Source organism: Lynx canadensis, chromosome D4 (genome assembly GCF_007474595.2).
Source record: "Lynx canadensis isolate LIC74 chromosome D4, mLynCan4.pri.v2, whole genome shotgun sequence".
Lineage (NCBI taxonomy): Eukaryota > Metazoa > Chordata > Mammalia > Carnivora > Felidae > Lynx > Lynx canadensis.
In genome coordinates this window covers 83,275,019-83,299,566 of record NC_044315.2, presented here as the reverse complement: position 1 = coordinate 83,299,566, position 24,548 = coordinate 83,275,019, and the positions used below count along the sequence as shown (strand labels likewise).

General features: G+C 57.4%; 1 protein-coding gene across 2 annotated transcripts in view; it reads right to left on the bottom strand.

The window, feature by feature from the left end:
• The window catches only part of NEK6 (NIMA related kinase 6), an 87,191-nt gene that overhangs the window by 46,699 nt on the left and 15,944 nt on the right, over positions 1 to 24,548 (bottom strand). The window contains exon 1 of one of the 2 annotated variants that reach the window (XM_030294110.1): positions 7,112 to 7,210. The exons of the other annotated variant lie outside the window; for it this stretch is intronic. The gene's annotated coding sequence lies outside the window, so the exon portion shown is untranslated. Of the gene's footprint in view, positions 1 to 7,111; positions 7,211 to 24,548 lie in introns of those variants that run through there. 2 annotated transcript variants of the gene reach the window in all.

Genomic DNA, 24,548 nt, shown 5'->3' with positions numbered 1-24,548 from the left:
CCACTGGATAGAGGAGGTGGAAACACGCTCTGTGCAGGGAAAAGTCTAAAGGTGGCCCCCCTGCCAGCCAAGGATGTGACAGATTCAACCCCACAAGTGCTAGGCTCCAAAGCCTTGTTCTTTCCACATTACTGTCCATCCCGTGTCTCCTGGCAGAAAGTTACAAAGCCCCGTCCCCCATTACCACCCCCACAAAAACCCAGGTTGGCAGCCTGGGTGGTCAGGAGAGAGACCGTGAGCCAGACTGCATGCAGCGGCTGCAAGAAGGACCCAACCTCTCCATCCTCGCTGGGCCCTGATGCACAAAGCACTGGGAAGGCCAAGGCCATGGGGGCCCCTCACAGTGCCGCATACACCTCGGGGCAGGCGCAGAGCCCTCTGTACAGGGGAACCGCCCCTTCTACCCCCAGGGGTTGGGCTGCCACGTCAGAGGCCCCCAGGAGAGTCAAGGACGCTAGCCACAGCAGCTGCTCCTGATTAAGCACCCACTAGGTGCCCAGGCCTGCGCTAAATGCCATCTAAGAATCACTCCCAATGTCCCTTCCACCCCCAGGGTCACAGGCAGCCTCTGCTGGCCTCCCTAGCAGAGGCCTGCCTCGGGGGCAGGGACCAAGGCTGAGGCACACAGAGGCAGCTGTACAGCCGGAGGGGAGAGCCAGCATCCGGCTACCATGAGCCTCCTGGATGCAAGGGAAAAAGCCCTCCTTGGGAGGGAAGCCTTTCCTCCACCCACAGGCATTTCTGCAGCGCCTTGTCTGTCCAGGGCCAGGCCTGCGGAGGATGAAAGGGGCTGACGCCCAGGAGGCACCCGTCACACTGCAGGCATAAGGTGAAGGCCCCCGAATCTGGCTGCCTCTACTTCTACCAGACCCCGCCCTGGCTGTCCCACCGACTCGACACATCCCAAATAGAGCCCCTGAGGACTGGCCCAGGCTATTGGAGCAGCTTCGTCTATATCCTCTGGAGAGCCAGAGTCCCTAGGAATCAATGACCTCAGTCAATGACCAAGGGGTCCAGATGAAAGTCAGTGCCCTTGCCTTGGGTCAGGATACTCTGAGGTGTAACCCACACTCCAGAGCCCTGGGTGGGGCCTCCCCCGCTCCCTTATGGTCTTCCTCACTCGGCCCTCTCCGGGTCTGCTACTGGGGAACCAACCTAAGACATCACTTTCTCCCCGGACACACTCTGCCTCTCTCAATCTTGAACCTGGTCATCTATACCAGCCAAATCCCAAACGGAGAGCCTTCCCCTGGTCTAGTGGCTCAGCAAGCTGCGGTACATACCTCCTAAGTAAACACATGCCCCCGTTAACAGGGGTGTCTGGGCTGCGGGAAGGGAATCTCTTCCTTCCTCCCCGCCGTAGGTTTTTCCAGCCACAGTGGGTGGCATCCAGTCCTCCCAGGCTCAGGGATGTCTGTGATGCCTTCTGATCTATCAAAGCATGTCCACCAAGCCCCAAATGACCCACGATGCTTGCCTCCCCAGCTCTGCCCCCGAAGGGACCCCCGGCCACTCTAGAGCCTGCACACTGGCATGATGGGGTCCAGTGCCCATGCTTCCTCTGCCCTCCAGACGGGCCCAGCTCCTCCCTCACACGTTTCCTCAGCTGTTTCGGGGGGAAAGCCGCTCTCCGGCACACCAAGTAGACGGCAGAAATCAAGGCACCCAACTCAGGCTAGCAGGGGGAGCCTCCGGCGGCGGAGAGGGCATGCAGGGTGGGGGCTGCGTCCCGCCAAAGCACAGTCCGTGCTGTCTCCTGTCCGTGAAGCTGCCAAGACGGAGCCAGTTTTGACCCACAAACATGGCATTTTATGTGATAGATGTCTTGCTCCCTTTTTTCTTTTATCTCGAATAGGCAGCAGGGGGAGGGCACCGTGGGGGTGTCTATACCTCTGAGGCCTCTCCCCCCATCAAACCCCTCCCTCTGTCCCAGCGCGGGACTCACCTCCCACCTGGGTCCCCGGGTCTCCCAGTGCCTGTGCCCCGCTCACTGAGCCCCGCTCCACGTGGGCCACGGAGGCTTCCGGAGATGGGACCACAGCCCCCTCGGCATCTCCCGGCCATCTGTGCCTGAGCTCCCACACCGGAGCGCACGCCCCCAGGGTGACAGGGTGAGGACCAGGAGGAAGAGCCCCAGGATAAACAGACAAACACGAGCAGCTTCCTGAGGCAGCGCTGTTACTCAGGGGGGTAAACGTGTGCAACAATAAACCGGATTTGGAGGGAACAGAATGTAAAATGCGCATGCATTTTAAGATAAAACCGGAGACTCCTGCAGGCTCTGCGGCTGCTCGGGGCTGCACCCCCAGACCCCTCAGGGTGACATGTTCACCGTCCTCTGCCCTTAGGGAGACCTCCAGGGAAAGGTTGGAGAAGAACTGTCTTCAGCAAGAAGGTTCTGTCTTTATCTTAGAAGGTGCCAGAGTGGCCTAGAGGCCAGGTGCACGCATGTACTTGCTCATCCGCCCACCTGCTGACTCCGGATGCCCCTTCCCTCATCACACCCCACCCAGCCTATGGGGGCCCGTGGGCCTGGGTTTGCATCTCAACACTGTCACTCACCAGCCAGGAGCCTGGGCGCCACACTGGGCAGACGCTTAGCAGGCGTTTGCCTGGGTCATTCCTGCCCGCCCCCGCCCCACCTCGTGTGGTATTAACAGCGCCCTCCCAACATCCGCACCCAGAGGCAGCAGACTGCACGCTCTCAGGGCTTCTCGGGAGACCCCAGACTTCACACGGGGCTCCGGGGGCACTGTCCAGGGGTCCCTGGCCTCATCAGAAATAAGAGTAATTAATAATGATCAGTCAACGATTATGTACCCTTCTTATGCTAGGCCTTGCTCTATACACTTCACCTCTTAGCCCACCTCATTTTAACAACTCCGTGAGATAGGGTCTATTATTGTCCCATTTTTCAGAAGAGGAAACCGAGGCACAAGAAGGTTAAGAGATTTTTCCCAGATCCACAGCAGTGCAGCCAGGACTGAAACCCACGGTGGCATCGTTGCCCAAAACCACCACGCTGCACTCCTCACAGGCTCTCAGTGGCAATTCATCATCTTTCTTTGTTACATACCAAGTTGAAAACTTCCTATGTCGTCCCCCCACCGAACAAACAGTCCCCTCAAAAACAGGACCTGTGCTGGGTGGGCAGGGGTGAGGGGCACGAGGGGCCATTTCCCCCACAGGGGCCCCACAGACAGGAGCCCCCAGGGTCCATGCCCTTTGGGACAGCACCGTGGTGACTCAGCTCTGCTGTCCCCGGTACCTTTTCTGCCAACCCCCTGGAGCTTTGGTAAATTACTGTGCCTCGGAGCGGTTCTGTCCAGAACCTAATGGAAGGGCGGCTCCATGTCCTCCCCAGTGAGGAAGAGGGGCCTTTGTTCTAGGAAAGAAGCAGCCAAGGGGGACTCTGCAAGCCACAGAGTCCCAAGTGTCAGAGAGGGACACTACACAGGGGAAGGAGGGAAGAGGGAACGCGGGAGGGGAGAGGTGGGGAGGAGAGGAGGAGGAGGAAGGGGGAGGAGAGAAGGAGTAGGAAGGGAGGGAGGGAGGTAGAGAAGGAAGAGGGGATGGTTGGGAGAAAGGCATGGAAGGTTCTCTGAAAAGAACCTTCAGTTTTTTCCGGTGGGCCAGATCTTTCCCTTGCATCCTGGGGCTGTTGGGAGACCCATTTTATAGATGAGGACACAGGCTCAGAGAGGGGAGGCTGGAGGTCATGTGGCCAGTAAGCTGCATGGGGAGATTTACTCTCACTGACTCCAAAGCCCTTCCTGGGTCCAAGATAGCCACTGCCTCTCGCTCTCCAGGCGTGCTGGATTTCAGAGATTTTGCATTCTGCCCGTCTATACCTCAGTGGAAACCCAACCCCTTCACCCTGGAAATTCCTGCCAAAAACTGCTTCTTAGGGAGTGTTGATGCAGAAAGGCCGAGGCACACAGACACAGAGAGCAGGGAAAGTCCCCCAGCACTCATGGGCATCTCATGGGCATCTCTGGGTAGCACAGGGAGCAAGCTGGCTGCCTGTGCCTGGTGGCTCCCGCCAAGTTGCAGAACAATGAGGCCCAGGCAGCCAAAGCCCAAGTCAGGGGCCAAAAATCCGTGGAATGTGAGACCCAGGCACAGACCACACTGAGGGCCACCTAAAAGAGGGCCTTTCTTCTACAGGAAGCAAGGGCCTTTCTTCTACAGGAAGCAAGGGCTCTGCATTTCCAAGGCAGGGGGGATGCACAGTGTGGCTCCCAGCCTGGGTTCTCAATGTGTGTGCGTCTATCAGGTGCCCGGGGACCGAATCAGGATGCATCTAAGGGTTTAAGCAAGGCCTGCTGGGGAGTCCAACTGCCTAGGTTCAAATCCTGGCCTGGCTTCATTTAACCACGCAGTGTCTCAGTTTCCTCATCTGGAAAATGGGGCTAATAAGTAAGATGTTCCTCTTAGGGTCACTGAGAGAATGAAACGTGTTACCAGATGTAAATGCTTACAGCAGAGCCCGACACAGGTGAAGGCCCTCTGAGATGCCAGTCGCTCCCAGCATGGTTATCGCTAACCCTCACTGGGCAACAGAGGGCTGAGTGATCACCTCCATGTGACAGACACGGGAACTGGTGCTCAGAGAGGGGTAGGGGCTCGCCCAGGGTCACGTAGCTGGTAAGTGACAGAGCTGGGGCTCTTGGCCCCCAGATCTTGCTCTTTCTGCCTCACTGCACGTCCTCCTTAGGACCACTCTGGAACAAATGCTTTTATCACTCACGTGAAGCGTGGCTACCTTCGCAAAGCCCCCCGAAACTCTCCTCCAAGCCCTGGCCTTTGGACAAGGCTCTTACTAATGTGGGGCCTGGGTTTCATCTGGGCGCTCCCTGGAAGGGATCGGCTTCTGGGCTGGGCAGTGAGGTTTCTCCAGTGGCCTCTCTGACCAGGACTGTCACCTGGACCTTGCCTCCCAACTTCTGGAAACTTCACCTAGAAGAGTCGTGTCCCTCCTTACCCTACTGACAAATGCCACGCCTCGCGAGGCTGGCAGCTCAGTGGGGCCCTTGCCCTCCCCGTGAAAGATGACTCAAGACTCCAGGTAGGCTCAGGAAGGCTCAGGGCGAGGCCCCGGCTTGGGGCGGGTTCAGGGGGGTCTGTGCACGTGAGGATCTGTGTGTTGGGGGTCTCATGGTGGTGCATTCCTACACTGTGTGGGCGCAAGTATGTGTTTATACCCCACTTTGTTCCCAGACCCTGAGGCAGAAACAGCGTGTCCTGCCTGCTCTTCTCAAAACGTGTGCACGCAGGTCGGGTCCTCCTGATGACCGCGAGACTTTGAGCCCGGCCACATTCTGGGTCTGTCAACTGAGGCAGGGGCGTCACTGCCCCTCATTCGGGGGTGGGAGTGGTGAAGGCCAACGCGGCTCCCCGGCTGCCAGGCTCGGCCAGGCCCTCAGCCTCCGAGGCTCAGCCTCCACCGGAAGCCAGCCCCCACGCCAGTTTCCCTGAGGAAGGCCCCTCTCGGACCTTCCAGCGGAGTGAACAGCTTTATGGGTTGTTTTCCCAATGCAGGAAAATATCGCTGTGACTTCCCACCCTCCCCTTTCCTCCCTGAACAAGTGACCCAACACCAGCGTGGGCACCAGGGACTTTCCGTCTGTCCAGCAGGCTCCCGGTGGCGGAAGCCCAGGATGGATGCCCACCGCCCGAAGCCGTCGGCCAACCCAGAGAGGAGAGACGCCACAGGCCAGCACTGCCTAACACACCCCTTCACTTACGGAGATCCGAGGCCCAGCCAGGAAACGCGGCAGCTCGCGGAGCCTGGCCGCTGGTGGGGTCAAGGCTAGACCAGCTTCAGCACCACAACACCCACTTCGAGCTCCTCCCCTGAGCTGAGTCACCTGAACAGCTCCCAAGAAGCCCAAGAGGTGCCATCACCCCCATTTTGCAGATGAGGAAACTGAGGCTCTGAGGAGAAACAGCCCTTGCCAGAATCTACACATCAGAGAATGCTGCCATTTAAACGTGCTCCTCAGACCAGCAAGGCCGTGAACAACCAAAGAAACTCCACTGACTTCATGTCCCAGGACGAGGCCTGGGGCCATAAGGAATGTCCTACCCACGCAGACCGGCTGGTGGGGAGAACATAACAGCCGCCACTAATGGAACATGTGCCGTGTTTGTACCCGGCCCGTGCCCAGTGCTGTGCGTACCCTGCTCCCTTACAGCAACCTTACGGCGGCTGCTATAATCTGCATTGTGCAGAAGAGGACACACAAGTTCAGACTGGTTAAGTGATGAGCCCAAGGTCACATAGCACACAACAGGCAGAACTGACCCTTGAAGCCAAGTCTGTGTGACTCCCCTGGTCCATACTGCCTTGGGAGAGTGAATGAATGAATGCGTGAGTGAGTGAGTGAGTGAGTGAGTGAGTGAGTGAGTGAATTCTGGCCCAGAGGTTTGGTTCTGGCTGCTGTGTCCTTCCCCCACCCTGGCCTCACTTCTCTTCTGGTCTCGGGATAAGCAGACATTACCCATTCATCATTTGACAGGAAGCAGCCAGATCTCAGGCCAGAGTCGTGGGGGCCTGGGAGCCATAGGGGATGAGCCACAGATGGTGTCTGGTTTCCTGACTGGTCCTATGTCCCCTCACTCCCCCCCCCCCCCAAAGCCACACATGCCGCTCCGATTCCTCAGCTCCAGGACCAGTAGAAGACTGTCTTCTCTAAGACACGGGACCGCGACCAGCCCCGTCCTTCCAGGATGGCAGGACCTCTGTACAGCGTGGGCCTGCAGAACCTAGAGGTCGGCAGCTGATCTCCTGCCTCGTAACCCAACCGCCAGCCCACAACAGGAAGGTTCCCTCCCCTGAACACACAAATCCCAATCTGCTGCTTCCCACCCACAGCTCCCCAGGCCAAGGCCCACGTGCCTGGACACGGCATTCCAAGTCCTGCCCGGCCGGCATGGGCCTGCCCTCCTGCATTTCCCAACTCCTCCACCCCACCCCAGGCCCCCGAACAGAAGGGCCTCCCCTTCCCGACCACATACCCGTGTGGCAAAGTCCCACCCGTACATCAGGACCAGATCCTGGGTCCTACTCAGACTTGACACTTCCTGGGAGGTCTTGGTAAAGTCTCACCTCAGATGTCTCCATCCATAGAGAAGCAACAGTCGAACCCTGAAGAGCGGGCACGCAGGGGCAGTGGGGCGCTACCAAGGCCCCCCTTCCCCATCTGCTGGCGTCTAACTGATTTCTTGGTCATTCTCTCTTCCTCCTCTGCTGGCCTCTCAAACAGGAAACCCATCTGTGTGGTCATCTCTAAACCATCAGTGTCTCGCCCAGGGCCTGGCGGAGGGAGCAGGCTAAATAAACTTCTGACCAGCCAGGGCGGGGAAGCCGGTGGTTCCTCCCACGCTCCTGAAACCCAAGCAAGAAACGTGCGCCTTGGTGCGCAGGGCCCCCCTGTCTCCGATCAGACAGAAATCACCGAGCCACTCAAAACAGACCTCTCCTCACACTGCAGGGCTTCCCAGAGCCTTTTTAAAATTGAGAAGGTTCCTAATCACCTTTCATTTCCTCCTGCTTGTTTAATCAAACTCGATTCTGGGGAGAAAAAAAATATATATAGGAGCGGGACACATCTCGTCCTTCAGTTAAAGGAGCAGTGAGGCAACTCGTTTCTGTCCAGGAAGGCCTTTGGCTCCAGGACCTGGTGAAGGCCATGCCTCATCCCACCCGCTGGGAAGAGGAAGACACTTGGCACTTCCTCTGGGCCAACGCGGCACCTCAGCACATCCCCGCTGTGAGGTCTGCAATGAACCCGTTTCACGGAAGGAGAAACCAAGGCACAGAGAAGTGCCCCACCAAGCCCCGGCCTCCAGCAGGATGGCAAGTCCTGTGTTTGAACCGAAACCTAACTCTCTCCAAAGTCTGGGCTTTAATCTCATTCGCTTGGGGCAATCCTTGGAGACCACCTCGGAGCTGGAGGAAGCTGGGATCTCACTCACTCACCCCTTGGGCAATCCCACCATCCCAAGGACCCCTGCCCTTTAGATAAATGACTTCAGTCTCTCCTCAAGGCCTTCGCAGACTCTGCTCCCCCTCCCTGGCATGAACTGCCTCCAGGCAAACCTGGCTCCTGCTTCAGAACCCAACCTGGGCTACCTCCTCCAGGTAGTTTTCCTGGACTCCCTCAGTCAGCTACTCCTTGGCTCCACAGCCTTTGTCCTCGTGTTGTCGCTGCCTGTTCACATGCTTTTCCCTCCCCAGGTGAAGATTTCCTTGAAGGCAGAGACCAAGCCACTCATCTCTGCAGCCCCAGCAGGCCACAAAGGGAGGGCCAGGTAAATGGCTCTCATCTAGTCCGTAAACGCCAGAGGCCAGAAAGGAGAAGCCTGAGGTCCTGGGGCCAGCTCATCCCAGGGGCCACTAGCAATGGATAATTTCAGGGAGAAATTCCTCTACCCCCATCTCCTGTCTCAGACCATAACTACTGCCCTGACAACCCATAACCCAAGGAAGAAACCCAGTGGAGCGGCCCCCAGCTTCGGTGTTTGGGAAAAGCGTGCCCTGGGAGCCACCATAATCCCACCCAGGGATTTCCACACGTGGGACGGTCTTGACCCCCTTGCCTTGCCTTATTTGGTTTCCTGCCCCCGTCTTAAGGTTTGAAGGGAGAGCTATCCCCGGTGGGAGCATCTTCTGCGGAGAACTCACTGCTCAGACATCAGACACGAGCCCAGGCAGCCGAACTTCACCCGGGAGAAATAAAAGAATTTTTTCTGCCTCCCTCATAACCTCAGGGCTTCTGGCAGAGCCCGCGAAGACGCAGTGTGAAACCTGGTATTGACAACTGCCCTCCCCCGCAAGCTGGGTGGTGGCACAGGTCATGCCGGGCTGGAGATGGTGCTGACCCCGCTGGCAGCCCCCACCAGGCGGACGATCAAGTGAGCAGCAGTGACAGAGGCACAGCCAGGTCGGGTGCCCCAGGAGTCCAGGCCCCAGAAGTCTCTCCTGCCTGCCTCCCTGCCACTTGCTGTGCACACCCTTGCGGCAAAGGTGGAAGCAGGAAAGAGTGAGGGCTTCCCCGTAGCTGGAGACAGGGCAGAGGCCAGTACCTTGCAAAGTGGCTCCTGAGAAGCTCGGGAGAAGTGCTGCTCAGCTCAGGGTCGAGGGTGGGTGTGTGCAGTGCAGGGGCCTCTGGGCATCTGGGAGGCCTCTCTGTGCCAGGGCGGGTGAGGGAAGAGGGGCCGGCCCTGTCTCGGTGTGGGACTTCCCCTGCCCGAGACTCCCATCCCCAGTCCCTGCCAAAAGGAAACTCCCCCACCACCCGCTGCTCCAGAAATAACTCCGCTGCCACCTCCGTGGTGAATGGAACTTGTCACAGCCACCGGGGAGCCCTATGCTCACCAGGGACTGGAATCTGATGGCAGCGGCCACCAGACAGTCGAGGAAAACACAAGCGTGCCCCAAACCAGCAGGCTGGGAATGCAATCAGAATGCACTCTGGGATCGCCCAGTCCTGCTCCCCTTTTACCTTCCAGGAAACTGAGGCTGGAGGACAAGAGGCTGGCTAGGGCTGTGAGCACAGCAGTGGCAGCATGTGGCCAGGACCTAGCCTCCCTAACCCCTTCCATACCCTACTATGCTCAGGCAAAGGGATGTGCTCTCCAGGCTCTTTATGAACCCCTTTCCCCCAACCCAGAAACAGGCACACTGCCAGCAGACGGCAGGATTAAACCAGCCTGGGCTTTGGGAAGGACAAGGTGTCCCTTCCCTTGTCCCTTGCACTCCATCCCCACCCGTCCCTGCTGGGGCCCAGCAAACACTAAGAAGTATAAAAGTTCTTGCTGTCCCTTGAAAAGCCTAACCCTTTCTAGTCTCTTCCTTTGTAAGCTGGGACAAAGATATTTGTTGCCTGAGAGAGGAGAGCTTTGGTAGGAGGTGGCCCTGCTTCGGAGTCCTGGGTCTGCCATGTCCCAGCTGCGGGTACCCCAGCGTTACCACCCTGGGCTGCTGGAGGGGGCCGTGATGTTACATGAATCAAAAGTACTTAGCCATGGGCCCGGCACATAATAGACACCCAATCAATGGAGTTACTATTGATTATTATTACATCCTTATTCAGGACCCATACTCTCCCACCAAGGCTGTGGATCCTGGAGCTGAGGACTCAGCTTGTCCCTGCCTTCCCTTCTTCCATACGTCTTCCCAGCTGCTCTGTGTGTGCAGGGTCTAGGCTGATGGCCGGTCACCCTGAGGTGACTCAGACAAAACCCTGCTGCCTTTATAGTCTCCACAGGAGAGAACCCCCGAAACACAGAAGCAGATCCAAAGGCCAGAAAAGAACATGAAAGGTACCTCCAGGAAAAAGACTGATGCATTCTCACTTTGGGCCAGGCAAGGTCACGGACAGCTTTCTACAACAGGTGGAGTATGAGGTGGCCTAGATGGATGGGCAGGTTTAGGAGCAGAGGGGAAGGGACACAGCGGGATCAAGGGCACGGAGGCTGGTGGACCTGAGCAGATGTGAACTTGGGAAGGCTCCAGGCCGGCCCCGGACCTCGGTCTCCAAAAAGCACCCCTGTGGCCAGCACCTGCCTCCTCCTCCAGAACAAGAGCCACCTCTACCCTGGGCAAACTACCCCCCCCCTCCCCCCACCAATGCCCCATCTGCAGCTCGACCGCTGGGACTGACACAGGCATATGGCAGCTGAGGCCCCAGAGGGCACACGGAGCCAGATCCTGGCACCATGGCTCGGCCACCTGCCAGCATACCTTCCCCGCCGGCCGGGCCCAACTGTCGGGCATATGCCAGGTGCTGGGCCCCTGGGTGGCCGCTGCTGGGTCCAGGCCAGCCTTCCACAGGCCTGTGGGGTAGACTCTGTGCCCAGGCCCTGATGCGTGCAGCACTCAAGGACCGTCCTCCATAACCTCGCTATGGGGGTGTCATCGGCCTTGACTCACAGAGGAAGCTCCAGACTGGCTGGACCAGGTCCCCGAGTTGGGCACTGTCTGATGTTTTTCTTCTGCTTCTGGGATCCTGTCTGCTGGAGAGGAATTCTCTCCAGGGCAGAGAGCTGCCTCTGAGGGGAGAGTGTGCTCCTGTCCCTCGGGACACAGCACAATGCCCAGGGAAAACAGATTCACACTGTGTGAGCCAACCCCAGGGAGCCTTCCTCTTCCTCCTGGGCCTGAGGTGGTGAGAGACCTCCAGAAGTCTAACTCAGCTCTGCTCAGCCCCTGTGCCCTCGAACACTCATGTTCACTGCTGGTCGCTCCCCACGCCTGTCCACCTGGGACACGGAAGAGGGGGCAGAGCGGTGCCGGGGGGCGCCGACGGGCGCCGACAGGTGCACCAGCCCCTCTGTCAGCTGCAGGGCCTCCTGAGCTACCACGTGCCTCCGGCACCATCTCCACAAGGCTGAGCTCCACTTCTCCATCCAGTCCTGCCACCCGGCATGGAGTTATTGGCCAAGAGACAATCACAGCTTCTGGGGCCATACATACCTTCTGGGACAGGTGAGGTCCCTGCGCCTTCCTGTGTCAGGATCCTCGCTGACCCAAGCAGGGCCTGGGAAACGCAAGGCCATTTGTGACCCATACAGGTGATTTCTGCTCGGAGCGGTGGCATGTGGCATGGTGGCTGGCCGGGGAGGGGGTGTCGGGGTGGGGGGAGGCTAGGGCCTGGGACTCTCCCAGGACTGCGTGGCCTTGGGGAAATCTCGGCCTGTGTCTGGGCCTCAGTTCCCCACCTACAACATAGTGGGTCGGCTCCACAGTCAAGGGGTTCTTTCTGTGCTGACGCTTTGTAGGAGGTTGACGGAGGCCTTGCTGGTGTCCCCGGCTGAGCTCAGGGATCCTGTATCTAATCATGTGTGTAGTGCTGGGAGGAAAACCAGATCTTCTGGGTCTGGAATTGCAGAGGGGACACCCTGTCTGGTTCGAGAAGACTTTCAGAAGCCCCCTGAACACTGCCCTTCCCCACTCACGACAAGCCACAGCATATGGGGCATGGCTCACACACCCTCCCCCCCCCCCCCCGCCCCGGGCTCCCAGACACACAACCACGGAGGTGAGTACGTATGTGGGAGGATCACACACAGAGTACCCCCTAAGTGCGGCGTGCTGGGCCTGGTCCTTCTGGAGTGAGAGCTGCACACACTCGAGCCACTCGTGTGCTCATAAAATAACCCTGCAAGGCAGACACTGCATCCATCTGACAGTTGGGAGAACTGAGGCTCAGAGGTCACGTGGCTTGCCGGAGGCATCCCAGCTGGAGAGATGCCGACCCTGGATGAAAAATGCAGGCCTGAATCCTCGCTCACCTGGACATCCCCTGCAGTGTATAGACTAGGTTCCTGCCCTCAGGGAAAAAGGCAAATGTGGTGGAGAGGGGACGAGAGCAAAGTGCTTATCTAACGTTGCAAAATCACAAAAGGGGCCACTGCTTCTAACTTGAGCCGATCAAGGGGGCTTCAGGGAGGTGGTGGCTCTTGGTCCACCTGGGACCAGAGGGCCAGGGAGTCAGGAGGCAGCCCGGCACAGGCTCTAGAGTCAGAGAGAGCGCCAAGTTCAAATCCTGTGCTGCCTCTGTCCAGCCACATGAGCTCCAGGCCAGTCCCGAAGTCACCTCGTTGTCGCTCCCTCCTCTGTAAACAGGGGGCTGGGGAGGACCCACTTCTTAGGGTTGTTAAATGAGGACATGCAGGCAAAATACCAGCCTAGGACTATCAGGACCCTGGAACACACAAGAGCTCAATAAACGTGGCTGTCGCTATTACGATTACTCGTTATCATCGTGAAAAGAACAGTGCTTGTTCAACAGCAAACCCTTCTGGCAACTCGCTCTGCAAACCAACTGTTCACAATAAGGCCAGTCTTCATTCTCCAGGGGACCCCAGTCTCATGGCCAACCGGGCCCCTGGGCCTGCGGATGTGGCTGGAGGCACCCGTGGTCTCTGGGGGATCCCCCCTTTCCGGAAACACGGGCGAGGCCACGCTAGCTCCTGCGGCATTCTCTCGGAAGCTGGGAAGTGATGGCAAAGCGTTTCACAAAGTTACCAGGACGAGGAACCTGAGCCGCCCCCCTCCCCCAACCGTCTCAATAAAATAAATCTTGGCCCGCGGCTGGCGAGAGACCCTATATATTTACATGACGATCGTGCCTCATGATCACAGGGCTCGTGGTTCCGGCAGGCGGCGTGTGGCAGGGACGCCGGCGGTCCTAGGAGACTCACTATTTTCCGGCGACTTTTATTGTCCATTATATCCTGGCGTTTACAGGGCTCTGCTCCGGGCCTGGCAGGAATATCGCACACAGTGGGGCCGGCAGGCCTTAATATTGCAGTCACCGCACAGCAGCTGTGTCTCCGGGGCTCATCCATCCCGCCCAAGTCTCTGGGTGACACCAAGACCCCCAGGAGCCGCAGGGGCTCTGGCGGGACAGGGCTGGGGATGTGTCCCAGGCACAGCTATCACCCCCCACACGCACCCCCAAGCCATCTGCTTGGCTCCAGTCTGGGGTCCCAGGCCGGGGACACTGCTAACTCTGTGGCCTTGGGCCTGCACAGGGGAGGGTGCAGAGGGGCGCTGGAGCCACTGCTGGCTCGTGAGGGCCGCTGGCTACATTCTCAGGGATTTCGGGAGACAGTTGCTATCACTTTGGTTGCTTGAAATCAAACACGGGAGGAAGATTTACACCGTGGAATTTGGCAAACACTAGGCGCCGGGACTCTGGACAAGTGCCTCCCTCCACCCGCTCCCAGGGAGCTGTTTGTTCAACACTTGGCAGCGGACTTGGGGAGGGAGTGACCCAGTGGGCCACTGTGGGGTACGGGAACTTCAGAGTCAGGTGTGGATCCTAATTTCCTCAACCACTTGCCGTGTGGCCGGAGAGGAGTTATTTCCCTTTCTGAACCTCAGCTTTCTTCTTGGTAAAATGGGGACATACCTAAGTTCCCAGGGCCGCTGCGAGGCTTAGAGCACCTTATGGGAAACCCCCCTGTGTCGTGCTTAATACGTATCAGGTGCTTAATAAACAGTAACTTTTGTCACTTATTCATTCAACACCTACCTGAGCACCTACTCTGTACCAGACACTGGGGTGGGGGTGGGGGATACGTAAATGCCCCGGGGGGGGGGGATAAATATTTAATTCTTCACATCCGGACAGTTCTTGAACGTCTGCACAGGGATTTATACCCACACCATCTTATGAAGCCGCATGACAACCTGGAGAGGTGGGCAGAGCGGCATTTCTGAGACAGGGGCTCAGGGGTGGGCATGATTTGCCTGAGGCCCCTGTGTGGGGGTAGCAAGGTGGGGCTCAGCCTTGAATCCCCCACCTCCTGCTGCAGGTCCACCGTGGCACCCATCTCCGAATTCCCAGGCTCAGCCGGGCTGGCCCCCCGATGGTGCCCGGCTGACCTCAGAGCGAACCCACACACAGAAGACAGGAGAACTAGGAGCGAGGCGACACCGGTCCAGCATCCTGGCCGCTAGTCTCGGCTCCACGGCCTCCCTGCTCCAGGCCCTCCCCTCTGGGCCCCAGGATCTCCATCAGAAGGTTGACAGGGCTGCACTCGGGATGCTGTTGGCCCTGACGGGCCAGCATCTGTCTCCAGGCTTCCTGGCTTGGCCAAGTGTCCCCTCCTGTCCACAGCCAGAGAGGACTCGGGCGTGTCAACACCTCTTATGCTCCAGCTGGGTCCCAGGTAAGCCAGGGCCTTGTGGGTGGGAAGAGAGAGTGGAGTGAGACGGCACAGGACTCCGACCCAGCTACCCTGGGTTTGCTAACTCACCCTGCTGGGCAGGGCTCGCCTACCCATTTCATAGGTGAGGAGAGTTAAGTTCGGAGGGGTGACCCCAGGCTGGCAGCATCCAGGGCTCAGGGCTGGGGTCCCCAGCAGAGATCAGGAGGCCGCCAAGCCCCCCGGTTCTGACGCCCTGGAGGCCTACGGGTGTGACGCTCCTGGCTACCCTGGACTCAGCCCAGAGGGACGGCAGAGCATTTTGCCGAAACAGGGGAGTGAGAAAAAACACAGGCAACACCGATGACTCAAAGAACCTTTGCAACAGGAGGTGGGCGGAGGTGGGTGGCATGCCTGGTGGGCTTCAGCTCACTTCCTAGAAGGATGTGTCACCAGCTTTTGCGCCCGTCACACGACGGTCAGCATGGACCTGCATTCGGGTGGTACCTCCTGGCCCGCCCGCCCCAGGGCCATCACAGGCTGGCAGGTGGGGGCCGTCCACCTGTCAAGGGACGGAAACTTCTCATTCCACAGATGGGGAAACTGAGGCCCGGGAAGCGGGGTGGGTGGGCTGGCTCAGGGATACACAGTAGGGACTGAAGTCTTTAAACTCCTTTACCAAAAGGGTAATTTTTCTATTTGGGGAAACAGGAAAGGAGAAATCCTCTGGAGCTTCAAAAGAAAAAAAAAAAAAAAAGGGAGAAAAAAGAACTAGCAGCCGAACAGAATTGCAGCAAGGCCCCCAGCCAGCCCAAAGAGGTTTCCGAAATTCTGTGCAGTCTGAAGTTTTGCGGGCTGAAGGGTCACGCGATTTCCTTTGCAAGAGGCAGAGTTGAAAAAGTCTGACTGAGGGTGAAGGGGGAGGAGGGAAACGTCCACGGGACTAGAAATCATGAGTTTCAGCCTGGCTGCCCCAGTGACTTGCTGGATGACCGCAGACGAGTCCCTTGCCCTTTCTGGGCCTCAGTTTACCCTTATTCATTTACCACGTGCCAAGCCTTGTTCTAACGCCGCTCAAGTGACGTGAATCACCCCTCATAGGTACATTATTATCTCCGTTTACAGAAGGGGAAAACTGAGGCATAAGAAGGTCAGGCACGCTTGCTGGTGAAGGGCTGGGATCTGGAGCAAGGTGATGTGGTTCCAGAACCCACGCTCCCAACGACAAGGCCCTCTCGCCTGCAGCATGCTGATCTCCAGCGGGCATCCTGCTTTTAGGGGCTTTGCATCTGGGGCTTGGATGCCAGCAGGCCTGTTTCTGAAGACACTGGGCCATCCTCCTCAATCTCGGCTGCCGTTCTGAGCTGCTGTCTTTTCTGTGACCTCTGATTGTGTCTGTTTGCTCAGCAGCCTTTATAACCACAGCCTGGGGCTTCGGGAGGCTCCCAGGTCACTGCAGCCATCGACTCATCTCTTTGAGCCTCCCTGGGTGCCGGGAGTCGGAGCAGGAATGGACGGCCCCGCTCTGATGTCCATTTTGGAGTTTTACACACAGGTCGGCCTCTGGGACCGCGGGAGGGAGACTTGCCATTCAGGCATCCAAGAAAGAGGGAAAAAACATCTATTCATAGCCAGACAGAGCCCGCTCTGTGGAAATGATGCTACCGACGTGACAGGCAGCCCAGCTGTGTAAGAGATTCCCGAAAAGCCTGACCTGGGAACGTCCACGTGGAAGGCTCAAAGGCTTGGGTGGTCACCGAGCTTATAAAATAACGCCTGGATGTTCAACCATGAAATTCCTGAGGGAATCAGGTTCTGACCCAAAACCTGTCTTCCAAAACAAAATTCTTCAGACGACAGACATTTTTTGGCTTAAGCAAGCAGACTGCTGATCTGTTTCACCCTGATCTCTAACGTAAGGAATACTCAGGCTACGAACAGCCACCGTATCATGTGATCCTACCCCAGGCCACACACCACGCCACATATTTCGTCCACTTGCTCATCCCCACAGGGCGGGAATTACTATCTCCATTTTGCAGGTAAGGAGACTGAGGCTCGGAGAGGAAGATGTTTGCACAGCTGGGAGACCGCGGAGGTGGAGGTTTGAAATCCGGTGCTAGCCTGGAGCGGAGGGAGCTGGGGACAGACCCAGCGGAACCTGCTGTATACATCACCAGGAGGCCTGGCACACGTGGAAGAGGAGAGAGAGAGTTCTCCACACCTCCATCCCTCCACAGGCCTGGGAATAAGTCCTGCAGAGGGAATGGGGCGGGAAGGGCCGCCGTGACTGCAGTTAAAACGACCAGCGAGGCTGCCTCAGTCCTGCCTTTTCAAAGACACCGGAATCCATTAACTGAGGACGTTGCGCTGAGTACCCAGAAAGTCCCCCATACCACGTTCAAACTGTTGCACGTCCGTGGCAACTGCTAGCCCAACGTGTGCTATTGCCACACTTCTGTTTATTCCTGGGAGCAGGAGAAACTCTGAATCCATTCGAGAGCTCATGTCTCATCAGAGACCTCAGAAGGGCCCCAAGGAAGCCAGCAGTCCACATCCTATATCTTCAAGACCGGAAACCAAGGAACCGAGCAGAGAAGTGTCCAAGGACGTTCAATCATTTGTTCACTCAATTTTCAAACATGTACTATGACCAGCCTCTGTCCTCAACGGGGCTCCTTGTTTACAGATAGGAGTCTCACAGCAACACCTACAGCCCAGCGACATCACTGTTGTGTGTGCCCAGGGTGTGGTGACCCAGGGAAAGGTATGTGCAGTCTGTGTGTCCCATCTCAGAATGGGAAGCAGCTCTGAGCAGAGGAGCAGGGGGAGGGCACTCCAGGCAGGGAGAACAGCAGGTGCAAAGGCCTGAGGGCTAGGCAAGTCTGGCATCAGCTGTGGGACAGAGGCCCAAATGACAGCAGTGGCCTCAGGTCCACAGCAGAAAGTCTAAAGCAGGACTGATGAGGGCCCGTGAGCATCTGCACACAGGGCTCATAAGGGCTGCAAAGCCAGACCCCCTTCCAGTGCTCTTCTGCACACCCCTCTGCCTCCCACGGCACCAAGCCCAGGTATAATTTTACTCAGTGCATCACGTGAGGAATCAAAGCCCCACATGTGGTTTAGCGGCACCTTCCCTCCGCCAATGCTACTGCACACACTTGACCTCCTCACGCCTACCATGGTTAGCTCAGGTAACTGTGTCCATCCCCAGGAGCCAGGAAATGCCTACAGAACCTTCCTCTCAAGGGACTATGTTGGGACCAGGTCTCAAGAGTGCTGTGAAGTGTACTTCAGGCCCCACAATACTCTCTCTTATCTGGCTTGTTTTTATTGAGCGCCTACTGTGCACCAGGCTCCGTGCGAGGCACTGGGAAGATTCACAAAAGGGGGTTACAAGCCACTAAGTCACACAGCCATCTCCTAATCGTTCGGGGCTAGAATCATTACTCCAATTTCACAGTGGGGGCGATGCAGAGCTCAGAGAGGCCCTGGGACTTGCTTGAGCGAGATCACTGGCGAGGAGGTGTCAGGGCTGGGATGCTAACCCAGAAACGTCTGACCACAGAGCCTGTGCCAAACTAGATAAGGGTCCCTGGAGGAAGAGAAGAGACTGGATCCCTCCTCCCTGCCACACAGGCAGCCTTTTATCCACAAAGCAGGCAGAGGCTTCGCTGGCGGTACTGCTGGGAGTGGCGGGGCCCTGTCATTGCCGGGAGGGGCCCCCTCCACGCCAAAAGCACAGCCAGGCTTATGCAGAGCACTGGGGGGGGGGGGGGCTCTCGGTGCCAAGGTGTCCTAGCAGGTGCCACTGAAAGACTAGATACTGATGGCCTGTCTTTCAAAAAGTTGAAGTGAACCGATCCACTCATGTGTGGTGCCTGCATTAAAGGACAGAAAGAAGTCTAGGACGCAGAGCACAGACTCTGGAGTCAGAGTGCAGAGTGGCTAGGTCCCCTCCCATGAGACTGTCCAGTAGGGAGGGTGTCACACGACCTGGCCCTGGCTGTGGCGACGGCGCTCCCTCCCTGGACCTGGGTCCTTGAGTGCATCTGTCCCCTCCGGCAAGCACGTCAGCAGGGACGCTGGGGCCACCTGGGTCCTGCAATCACAGGCGGCCCTAGAAGTCCATCTTGGGGACCCTGTTTTAACTCAAACAGCGGCAGACACTCCCAAGTATGAACACTTGGCAATGCCCTATCCAGAACAGGCCTTCCTCCTCACCCCCTCAAGTCCCTGTCCCAGGCTGAACAGTGTCCTCACAAAACTCGTGTCTACCTGGAATGTGGGAATATGGCCTCATCTGGGAATAGGGTCTTTGTGGATGTCATCAGTGGAAGATAAGGTCACACGGGATAGGGTGGCCCAAACCCAACGACCGGTGTCTTTATAAGAAGAGGGACACACAGGGAGAAGGGCATGTTATGACAGAGGAAGGGACTGGAGTGATGACTCTATGAGCCAAGGGGCGCCAAGCATCGCTGGCAACCACCAGCAGCCAGGAGAGAGACGTGAAACACTCTCTCCCTCGGAACCTCCAGAAGGAACCAACCCCTGCCAACACCTTGATTTTAGGCTTCTGGCCCCAGGACTGTGAGAGACTAAACTGCCGTTGTGATAAGCCCCCAGTCTGGGGTGATTTGTTATGGGGGCTCTGGGTAACTCACCCACTCCCGCCTCACCCCCAAGCATGGCCGCTGTTCACAGGCCACCAGCTCCCCAGCCTCCCCAAGCACTGAAGACTTCCTGGAAGACTCCAGGCTCAACTTCTGTTTCTCAGGCTGCAGAGGAAATAAATCAGTGGTTCCCAGGTCTGGGGATTTCACAGGCCTGTAGCGTTTCCCCTAAATTCTGAAGATGGACCTTAGAAGGTTGCCAACTTTTTTTCTGGCACCTACGATAAAATTCCCACCTATATTATCACCGTCCTGCGTGAAAGAGGACACCTGACATAAGAAAGTAGTTGATGCCAGGCCTGTCTTTAAGTTTTCTCATTTCCTATAGATGGGTGAGAATCTCACACAGCCCCGGGCCTGGCGTGGATCTGGCACTGGGGAACCGGCAAACTCAAGCCAGCATGCCCTCCCGAGTGATTATTTTTATTCAATCCTGGCCGAGGAGAAGTGCGGCTGGCCTCCCCCACTCTCCTCTGTGGACGAAAAAGGTTTTCTCCCTCTCAGAAATTTGCCCAATATACCCCAGTTAACCTGTGGGTCATTCCAGACTGGGTGATCTCCCAGCCCCAGGGAGGAGGCATTCCAGGCCAGTCAGTGAGGGAGGGTCCTAAGGAAAAGAAAATACAAAGGAAAAAGCAGGGGAAGGAGAAAGAAGCCCAGACCCTTCTTTTGAAAAGAAAAAAAAAACCAAAGCGTGAAATTACTCAATGTACAGACATCACGGGCCGGATGACTCCAGCTCTCTTCAAAGACACCTCGTAAACCCGCACCCGGCCTCAGAGGGAAAGGCCAGGTGCCAGGCACTCCAGAAGGAGCTTTTCGAAACATCTGGCCCTGGCGGCTTGATGACCCAATGGAAGCCAGTCACCCTGTGCTTCATGAACGTCGCACCCACGTGTGCCACGTGGTAACCCGTGAGGTGTGCTGGGAGAGCCGTCCAAGGGATAAAGCTTTGTATGAGCGTGAGGAATGCTTCTTTTCCAGTAACTCAAGAGCGCTAATTCCCCCGCAGAAGATGCCCCAGAAGTGGAGAAACTTTTGCCTGGAGTGCTAGGATTAACGGCCATGCAGGGGTGGCCTTGCCGGGACAGTCTCGGGCACAGGGCGGCCAACCTCAGATGATAAGGTCTGATGCTGTCGCTTTCCGGGCCGGAGCCCATCGCTCCCTCCCTCCCATTCTGCAAGCCCCAGCCAGGGGCAGGGTGGGCCCCAGTTCTCAGGAAGCCAGGAAACACACTCTCTTCTGGGCGAAAGGCCCAGATTCCTTGAGCGGTCACAGGACACGCTTTTTCAGAGCTGATCCAAAGCCACAAGCGCAGACTGGAAGTTTCTTTGGGCAGCGTGAACCTGTGGGGACACAGACAGGCACACCTGGAACTCCAGGCTGAGAGCCGGCCAGTGAGCAAGGCCCCAGCTGGCGGCGGACTGGCCGGGGCTCTACGGACCTCAGTTTCCTTTTCATCCCATTGTCATGCATCAAGCATTTCTTGAGAAGCCTACAAAGCCAAGTGCTGTCTGAGGCACAGACCCTACCCCCCCCCCCCCCCCCCCAGAGGGGTCAAGTGGTGGACACAGACATTGGACCGCAGTAAGCGCTACGGGGGAAGTGTAGCTGAGGAAGGGGTCAGGCCATGCAAATAAGGACATGTGGCTTCACACGGTCCCTGGCACAACTAATTCAGACTGGGTAGCAAACTGCTTAGCATGTAATCAGCACTCAGATAAGCCAGGTCCTCCCGTCCTCCCACTGCCCAGGTAGAGCACCCGAAGCCAGAAAGAGGTGGGCTGGTTGGGTGCTCGGGGACCAAGTGGGTTTGGGGCCCTATCTAGCCCCACATTTCCTGGGGAACCAAGGGGCCGCCCCCCTACCCTGCCCACCCTGGCAGACTCCCTGCTTTTTCTGCGTGGGAAAGTTCTGCCTCTGACATCATGCCCACAGTAACGGGTCAAAGCCAACCCTTCTCTAGCCAGCAGGTGACTGTCCTTCCTGAATTTGAACCTGGGCCCCATCACTTGTTTGCTGGGAAACCCTGGCCAAGTTTCATTCACCTCTCTGAGCCTCGCTTTCATGATCTGAAAATGGGGAGGAGACCTACCTAAAAGGCTCGCTTGTTCAATGACGTGGCGTAGATCAAGTCCGCAGGGTGTGACTGGCACACAGGAGGTGCACCTGCCCCATCTCCGCCCAGCACTGAGGGGAGGGGGTGCTTACAGGAGGGAGGGGCCCTAGGCCACGTCCAGCCCTGAGGGAGCTCGGTGTCCGGAAGGAAAGGCCAGACAGAGGGACCAGTGCTCTACTGGGAGCGGAAGTTCACACACGTGGGCAGACCAGCCTCAAGGCTTCTCTGCTGGGTGTCTTGGCCACAATCCTCACCTCCCTGAATCTCAGTCTCCCCAACTGAAATATGGCTTCTGGAGATAATAAAAATGAGACCCTAGATACATGAAGTCACCCAGTCAGTAAGTGACACATTTATCTCCTCACCCTCCTCTGTCCACTCAACATAAAAACACTCAGACTGCATCCCCAGCAGGTGCTAGGCCCTTTGGTGGGCGGGGGGGGGGGGGCTGAGCCCCTTAATGGTAGGCAGAACCCAGTCTCCTTTAGAACCACCTGGCTCCGTGGGATGATACCCAGCGGCTCCTGGGCTAGCCCGGGCTCACCCTCCTGGGAATCTTGCCTCCGTGGAAAACTACACCTGGACAGATCCCAGGAACAGCCAGCTTCTCCGCTGGGCGCGCCTACCGCACCACACTGCCTTACACCAAACCTGAGGCTGTGAGCGCCCCTCACTGCACGGCTGACGTCGGCTGCCAGACGGGCCGACTCCCAGCGGGCGGGGGGGAAGCTGTGGCCCCCAGCCCGCCCCTCAACACACACCACATGTCACAGAACGCAGAACTCAGGAGAACTTTGCCTCTTTCACGGCTTTGCCTCTGACTTCTCCAGATCAATCAACCGACCAAGCAATCAATCAATCAAGGGAGGGTCAGAATTCAATCACAGTGACAACACAACTCGATCCCTGGGAAACACGTTAGAACCAGGGATCCTGCAGATTAATGAGACGGCCTGGAAATCGGGAAACGAATGTAGTTAGGGACAGACAGCTCAAATGGGCCTGGCCCTTGGCTGATGCACTGGCATGAACTCCGACTTCTCTCATCCCCAAGAATCAGAACTGCTTCTCTGACGGGGAGGAAAGAAATGACAAGCAGAAACAGGATTTAGGGAAAATAACACACCCATGGCACCTTCCCCCCCCCCCTTCCCAGAGCAGTGCTGCAAGCTTTACATATTTTATCATTTATTCTCACGTTGTCCCCAGCAAGTCCTAGGCGTTGGCCTTGCCTTTCACAAGAAAGCTGTGAGGGAGGCTGGGGTGCGGAGGTGAGGGGCCTCCCGCCAGACACCCAGCAGGAAGGGTTGGGGTGGCGGGTGGGGAGGTGGGGGGCTGGGGTCGAGTCAAAGGGATGGGACTGCAGCCTCAGGCGGCTGAGAGGCTCGGAGACCATCCACACTGTCGTCCACGCCGGCGCCTCTTCACCCCCTCCTGGTCTTATCACCTACCCTCACCAAGCCATTTTCCACACACGCCGCCAACACCACCACCCCTCCCGTGTCAGCCTTCGAGGCAGCCAGGTAAAGCCATCACTCCAGAGCTTAGCATCGAAGGCCTCCTTGCCTGTCGGACCCCAATCCCAGGTGGCACCTGTCATCCACCACGTCGGCCCCAGAGAGCGTCTTCTGGTTTCCCGCAACCCCTGCTTCCCACCCCCAGTGCTCCACCCAGCATGCCCTCTCCACCCGTCTATCCCCTGAAGATCCTCCCAGGTTATCAGCACACGGGCTCCCAGAGGAAACAGATCTGGGTCCAAATCCTTGCTGTGTGACCTTGGAGAAGTCCCTCTACCTCTCTGAGCCTGGGATTCACTTACACAATGGAGCTGTTTAAAGGTGAAGACTAGCTGATGATAGCAATGTGAACCCCTGAGGGGTGCTCTGATGAAAAAGTACTAATAGCAATAAGAGGAGAAGCTGTTTAGGAAAAGATAGCTGATGATTCTATAGAAATAACACGCTGTTAAGAGAACTGGCACTGGCAGAGGAGGTGCTGGGCACAGGGTGGGGGGCCTCCACCCCTGGCTGGGTGGAGGCCTAGGGGCAGAACTTTCCCCCCTGAACACACCCCAGTGACACACAGGCCCCAAGCTCACTCTGAGCTAACCAGGGACCAAGAGATGCCTCAGTGTGCTGCAGGGTCATGACTGCTTTGTAATTCTTCTGCGTTCCCTCTGGCTGCTAGCCTTGCCCTATGGCTTTCGTGGGCCTTGGCCTCACCCCAAAGCCAGGTATCAAGGGCCAACCAAGGAGACTCAAAGGGCACAGAGCTCATGGTCCCTCCCTTTACTGATGAGAACAGAGAGACTGGCCCCCCTCCCCCCGCAGCTGCCCATCAGGAAGTCGCTCCTGACATCTTGAAGCAGCTCAAGCCACGGTGGAACATTATTTCTAACCTGCAGCCCCAACTGCTTTGCTCCCTGACACAGGGTCTCCAGGTAGGATCCCAGATTGCCGACCCCGGGCCCCATCACTTGTGCCGTCTGCTCTCCTCTGAGAGGCTCACGGCACTTCCTGCCCGGGAATGTGAGCAGGAAGCGGGGCTGAACCCGCCCGGCTGCCTCTTTCCTCCTGAGCCCAGGCTCTTAAGACCTAAGGAACCAGCCATTTGTGGGAGTTTGGTTTTTCTCTCTTTTTCTTTCCTTTCCCCTCTAAGCAAAACTGCGTGGCAGCCGCTCCTGCCTCTGTCCCCAAGGCAGTTCGAACGGGCCCATCTTGTCCTTGCAGCAGTGACGGCGGTAATTCCGTTAATGGGAAGCAAGACGGATGGTTCATGGTGCCCAAAGTGCAGGAGGCAAGGAATCGGGCCGCCCCCGGGGGGGAAGGAAAATGTTGCCGGAACACACCCTCCTTTGGGGCCTTATTAGGTCTTGAAAGAGCTGCCGCACTCGCTAAAACCTGCTTTTGCCAGCAGAAGCCTCATTTTACAAATACACAACAACAAAAAAACCCGTAAATGGGAAGAAAACCCTGCAGATTAGGCTCCCCTGCTGCAGTGAGGCGGCGCGCCCGCTCAGAGCTCAAGTCTTTAGCCTCGTCGTCTCCGGGTTTAAATAAATAGGTCTGATCGCCGGCTCACCATTTCG